The sequence below is a fragment of the Mandrillus leucophaeus genome, unplaced genomic scaffold (assembly GCF_000951045.1).
Source record: "Mandrillus leucophaeus isolate KB7577 unplaced genomic scaffold, Mleu.le_1.0 Scaffold392, whole genome shotgun sequence".
In the NCBI taxonomy this organism is placed as follows: Eukaryota; Metazoa; Chordata; class Mammalia; order Primates; family Cercopithecidae; genus Mandrillus; species Mandrillus leucophaeus.
In genome coordinates, this window is record NW_012104165.1 from 862,263 (window position 1) to 868,682 (window position 6,420).

At 44.0% G+C, this 6,420-nt stretch overlaps 1 long non-coding RNA gene across 1 annotated transcript; it reads left to right on the forward strand.

Annotated features, from left to right (window-relative positions):
• The first annotated feature begins 1,630 nt into the window (after positions 1–1,630).
• Positions 1,631–2,712, forward strand: LOC105547595. The gene is made up of 3 exons (XR_001007240.1): positions 1,631–1,734; positions 1,838–1,896; positions 2,055–2,712. It is a non-coding gene; the product is annotated as an uncharacterized LOC105547595 (long non-coding RNA).
• Positions 2,713–6,420: the final 3,708 nt, after the last annotated feature.

Consider the following 6,420-nt stretch of genomic DNA (forward strand, 5'->3'; position numbering starts at 1 on the left):
TACATGAAATGAAGGTAAGATCGTTTATTTTATTTATTTATTTATTTATTTATTTATTTATTTATTTATTTATTTTGAGACAGAGTCTTGCTTTGTTGCCCAGGCTGGAGTGCAGTGGCGCGATCTCGGGTCATTGCAAGCTCTGCCTCACGGGTTCATGCCATTCTCCTGTCTCAGCCTCCCTAGTAGCTGGGACTACAGGCGCCCACTACCACACCTGGCTAAGGTAAGATCTTTATCTTAACAATCTAGGTCTTAGATTTCACTGTATGGGCATTAAACAAGTGTTTATTTCTGTATAGCCTTTTTGACGACTACCCAGCAATTCCACTTCTACGAATGTCTCTCAGTGAAATTCCAGCTTAGCTCTGTAGTGGCTTCATAGAATCTAGTCACTGCAGCAACTTCAGGCAGCAGAGAGTTGGGGTAACCTGCATGTCCATCACCAGAATGAGTAAATACTGCAGTGAATACAAGTTTGTATAAAGTTTCATGTTCTGCAGGAGTCACAGCTAATGAAGCAGATGTATATATACCACAACAGGTGGAGTTTTCAGTGCAAAGTAAAATCTAAGAAACAAAATATATATCAGGATGTACAGTACAATACCAAAATTAAAATTACAGAATTACACAAAATACGGTGGGTAAGGCAGTAGCTGAATGACTAATGTTAGAGGGAATGGTGGCAAATTGTGTGAGGAGGGGAAGAAACTAAGTTAAAGTATTTGACTGGCATGCTTGCCACCTCTTGGAAGACACCTGATTACACTCAGTCCCCTGACGCCTTGCTGGCCAGGAAGATAATTGGTCACAGGTGGTCCCCTCACCCCACCTCATTCCACAGTCTCTTATGGCAAAGCGTTTCCTTGACAGAAAATGCTAAAGGTCTCCAAAGCCCCTCCCTTTGCATCCTGATTTCTAAAAAGTCTTTTTTTTTTTTTTTTTTGTAATCAAGAGGTTAATGTTTGGGTGTATTGGAAGGATACAGAAAAAGGCATAGGACAGTATGGACAATGGTATTGAAATAAAATTCCTCCTTATTCTGCCTGAAGTTTCCTGACATGATGACATGGTATTTGTGAGGATTTGGGTCACTGGGCGAAAGCCTTCCTTTGTCTTGAATCATGGATTTTGGGTATTGTTGGTTTTGATAAATGGAATACATAAGGAAAGAAAAAAAGGGCCACAAATATGAAAATGCTCTAAAAGAAAAAATAGTTCCACAATACTGAATGCAAGCCATTCAGGAAATGTCCATTTTAAATTTTAAAGATAGCTCCTAGGTGTATGGTGGTTTTTGTAATGTAGTGGTTGTCACGTGTGCCACCCACGCGAAATGGAAACTGGGCAGAAATATTCCCTTATGGGTCTCTCTCTCCCCCTCTCTCTCTCTCTACTTCAGCTTGGATAATTTCCTGTTTCACTAAACTCAACTCGAGTTAAGGGTGTGAATACAGAGTTGTTCTAAAAGGAGTATCATGTGGGTCCCTATCTTTGCCCTGCCCCGGGGGTTGTAGGTGGCTTGACTATGCAGCTTCTAACTTGGCGTTAAGAGACTAAGGTCTCTTAAACTCAGGTCTGGTGCCTAAAAAATATGTCTTTATTCCCTTACAGGTCTAGGGGTCAGAAATCTGCAATCAGTTTCAGTGGACCAAAATGAAAACGTCAGACAGGGTGTCTAACACCCTCCAGAAGTGCCAGAGGTGAAGCAGCTTTCCTTGGTCTTTCCAGGTTCTACAAGGACATTCCTTGGCTCATACCTCCTCCTCCCATTTTCAAAGTCAGCAGCGTAGTATCCTGATTCAAGATCACATTGTCTTCTTTTTCTTTGTAGCCAAATCTCCCTCTGCCTCTCTCCTCTGGTGACAATGGCTGGGGTCTTGACTTGCCAAGGTAACTGTCGTTGGGGAGCAGAGAGTGGGATCCGCAGTGTTCTGGTGACTGTTGGGATCTGGGCGCGAGGAAGGAGAGTGGCTCTCATGATTCTCTGCATTCTCAGTGCCCCGTGGCCCGTACTGGTCATTTGGGTATAGTTTTACTGAATTTCGCAGATCTGGAAACATAGAAGGGACTGGGTCTCCAAACTTGGACTGTCCCTGGCCTGAAAGGTCTGGGCTCAGGACTCCGAGCTCAAGTCAGTCTGTTCACCCAACCTCTAAGCCACTGCATCCAGGTGAGGAGTTGGGCCCGAGCACCACAGCACAGGTAGGGTTGGTAAGAGCCAAAGACTGGAGTCCCAGGGACTGTGGGGCTGGGCTGGTGGGGCCACTGCTACCACCTAAGCAATACAGGCCGCCTGGAAGACCGAAGGCGGAGTTCGCTGATGCGGAAGCCAAGACACAGGGCAGTAAGAATCCGCTCCATTTCTTGTGATGTCACCTGAACCCTTGGCCGGTAGGTGCCTCTCATCCATTCGGAAGACAGGGCTCCAGCCACCGGCAGCTCTGAAAGAGTTTGAAGAATTTATTGTTCACAGATGGTATTTAAATGGACTTATTTCTAAAAGTCACATTCCTTTATTACCTATTTGTTATTAGAAGTATCCATTTTCATATGTGTTTAAAACTATTTGTGTCTCAAATTCTCAGGAGATTGATGCACTCCAGTTTATTCTTTTTGGCATATGTTTTTACTCATAAATTAGGTTAAACTTCATACTTGTTTAATAAAATTTAGTTATTTGGTTACATTAAAATATTTGTATCCAGATAAGAAGTCTCTTCCTTCTCCTATGCTTTTTTGGAATTTAGAGCATATCTGAAATAAAATTAATTTACATTTTATTACTAATTGATTATATGCCATCAATTAATATTATTTCAACTATCCCTTACTGTAAGCCAATTAGATTATACCTTTTTTCTTTAGTGTTTTTGGATTTATTAGTATTGATCTGTGCTGTTCTGTTATGTTTTTTAGTTAAAGAAAAATTATTCATGACACTAGCTAAACATGGTAAGGCAGATTTTATTCAAGGGACTACTATAATGGAGTTTTGCAGTAGGGGAGATCAGGCTTAACTCCAAATACAAAAGAACAAGTGAAGGTTTATAGCAAAGGATCAGGGCGGGGGTTAGTGGCTGAAAAATTACTGAGAAGTAGGGTAATTCTTTGCTAAACTGATCTAACAGATTTTTTTTTTTTTTTCTTCTAAAGACAGGCCAGGAAGGCCAGGCACCGTGGCTCACCCCTGTAATCCCAGCACTTTGGGAGGCTGAGGTGGGTGGATCACCTGAGGTCGTGAGTTCAAAACCAGCCTGACCAACATGGAGAAACGCTGTCTCTACTAAAAATACAAAATTAGCCAGGTGTGGTGGCGCATGCCTATAATCCCAGCTTCTCGAGAGGCTGAGGCAGGAGAGTTGCTTGAACCTGGGAGGCAGAGGTTGCAGTGAACTGAGATTGCGCCATTGTACTCCAGCCTGGGCAACAAGAGCAAAACTCTGTCTCAAAAACAAACAAATAAGCAAACAACAACAACAACAACAACAACAACAAAGAAAAGCCAGGAGGCCAGGGTAATAAGATATCAAGGTGAGACATAAGGAATTTGATAAAATATCTAGGGTGATCAGACCAAGGGTGAAGATTTTTCACTAAACTTAGCAGGATTCTTGCTAAAACTAGAATAAGTGAACCAAAGAGAAAAACCCATGGTCTAGGCTTTCAATACTTACAAAGGAGGCTGACTAGAGTTGGGTCAAGAAGGTCTTTGCCACTTTAGGCAAGTAACTGAGTTTCCTTTAATGGTGGTAATCTCAACATTCCCTTGGAAAATAAATCCACATCTGAAATGTGAGTGAATTTGGATAAATCATATTCAGATATCAGACACCCATCAACTCGCAGCTGCTCCAGCATATGAGAGCTGTTCAACAGGGACATGTGCAAGTGGTGGTATCCCCTCCTCTTAGGCCTAATCTGCCAGTGAGGTTGGGGATGAACAGGGGCCCAGTCATCTGTTTGCAGAAATGAAACCCTAGGGTGCAGTCAGAGAGACTTTTCCTCCGCTCTTTTGTGGTACTTTGCGCCATCATCATTCTGTGGGTTCGGTCCTCCAGGACATGCCTGAATATAAGGTTCTCACATGCCTGGCCCTCATCTGATTAAGGACAGAAGTACAGGGTCCTTCTTCCTGATCCACCCAGGTCTATTAAAGTTCAAGCTAAAAACCCTTTCCCAGAGAAAGCCTCCAAGTGCCCCCCAGCACGGGGGCAAGGAGGAGTTTAATGTACAAGGGCTGAGAAAGAGGGTGGGGAGAGGAGAAATTGCCTCCCCCAATCTCTCCTTCCCCATGGGGTCCCTTCTGCATCCTCACTCCTGGCATTAGAGACCAAGGGGACAGAAGCTGGGATAGGGCCCTGGATTGCCTTCCCTAAAAAGATGTCCTTCAAAGCTTTGCCCAGTGCATCCTGTTGCCCCTGAGGTATATAACCCAGGGTGGGTTACCTTTCAGGGTCCCTTAGCTGTGGTGCAAATGGGGAGCATGCGGTGGAGACTGCATCCACCCTGGCAGTTTTCTTGAACCTTAGGGGACTGGCTTGCTGTGCATCTTAGGCTTCTGTTGTCTCTTACTGCCTATCTGTGAATAATAAACCTGATTCATATAACTTGTGGCATGTGAATGTAGTCTGTCTCATCTGACTGAGGCAATTAGTAAAACTGCAGCCCAGGATGCTGTGGGTGGAAATGTTCTGATTCCTGGTGGTTAGCACAGTGATGATTTTTGCTATTCTTCATGCAGTGAGAGTTCTCCTTTGGGACGGGTAATTAGTGAACCTGCTTCATAAAATTGGTATAGCAGTAGGGTCTGGTCTGACAGAACCATGACTTATGGGCTAAGAGGGAGGGGCAATGCCCTTTAGTACCCAGTCCAGGGCAGAGGGCTGCAGGAGCCAGACATGCTTCAGGATGTTTTATGGGGAAGGAGGAATGATAAGTGGGACATATGTCACCTCCCCACAGATGTGAATGAGCTGGCTGCATGAATTGAGGCAGAGAGAAAGGAATATGGAAACAGAGGAATATGCAACTCTGTCCTCTAGCTTTGGGACACATATGCGATTGCTCATTCTCCAGGATGGAGATCTTGGGAAATGGATACTCAGACCCTAAGACACCCAAGAGGCTATAAGAAGAGTCTCTGAGGCACTTAAGAAGGAATGAATGTGCATGATGCAGCCCATCTTTACCCAGCAGTGCAAGAATGTTGGGGTAGCTCAGCAAGAAATCATCAAAATGCTCTCCTTCACAGAAAGACAAATTAGTGATCTCAAGGACAGCTATGGGCAAAAACCAAGAGAAGACATGTTTTCTTGACTATCTCAGGTAGTTGATGAGGAGTGGCAGAACATTCTGCTGTCATGAAAAGAATGGCACAGCCTGGGTAGATTGGCTCACAACCCAGTGTTGCAGCAGATGTTCAGGGTGATCCAACAAGCCATGGCCATAGATCACCATGCCCACAACCTGGAATCTTTTCTTATTTGGTTGGTGTCTAGCATTATAGGCTCTTTTCCCATCCAGGGTGGTTTGCCTAACTTTCCATTGTGCCCTTCTCTCCAGAAGGGAGAATTGGATGATATAATATTATCTAGTTGCAATATTGATGATTTAATAGACCAGAGCCCTTGGCCCTGGCATAACCAATTGATTTTACTTCTTCCCCTTGGAATAGCCTTTGGCAAGGCCATTGAAAAACTTTATCATACTTTGCTAGCCTGGCAGCAGAATGGGGATCAAATTTGACAAATTTAATCTGACAATTAAATACAAAAGGCTAACTTGGGAGGAGGCAATCCAAGGGCTGGTAGTGGGGCTGCCTCCAAGTGCCCCCACTCCACAGACTTATTTAGGTTCCTAAATAAGAGGTTGATGGCCTCCCCACATCTGATACATGCTACTGGAACCAATCAGAGGGAGGCCCTTGCAGTTTACAGAATCAACAGGTGCCAGTCATGCAGGAGGACTAGCTTGTTATGAATCTTAGGCTTCTGTTGTCTCTTGCTGCCTATCTGTAAGTAATAAACTGCTTTATATAACTTGTGGTGTGTGAGTATGTGCTGTCTCACCTGACTCAAGCAATTGGTAAGACTGTAGCCCAGGAGGCAATGGGTGGAAGCATTCTGACTCCTATTCCTGATGGTCCACATAGTGATAATTTTTGCTAATGACCTCATTTTTTAATCCATTTGATATCCTTTAGTCTTCATTTTACTTGCCTTCTTGATATTTACACTTCCTAAAACATTTCCCATGGCATCAATGACACCAAATCCTTTTTTCCTTACAAATTCTCTCCTGTAAGGCCAACTGCAAGCTTTAAAAGATGACATTTTTCGGCCGGGCGCGGTGGCTCACGCCTGTAATTCCAGCACTTCGGGCGGCTGAGGCGGGCGGATCACGAGGTCAGGAGAT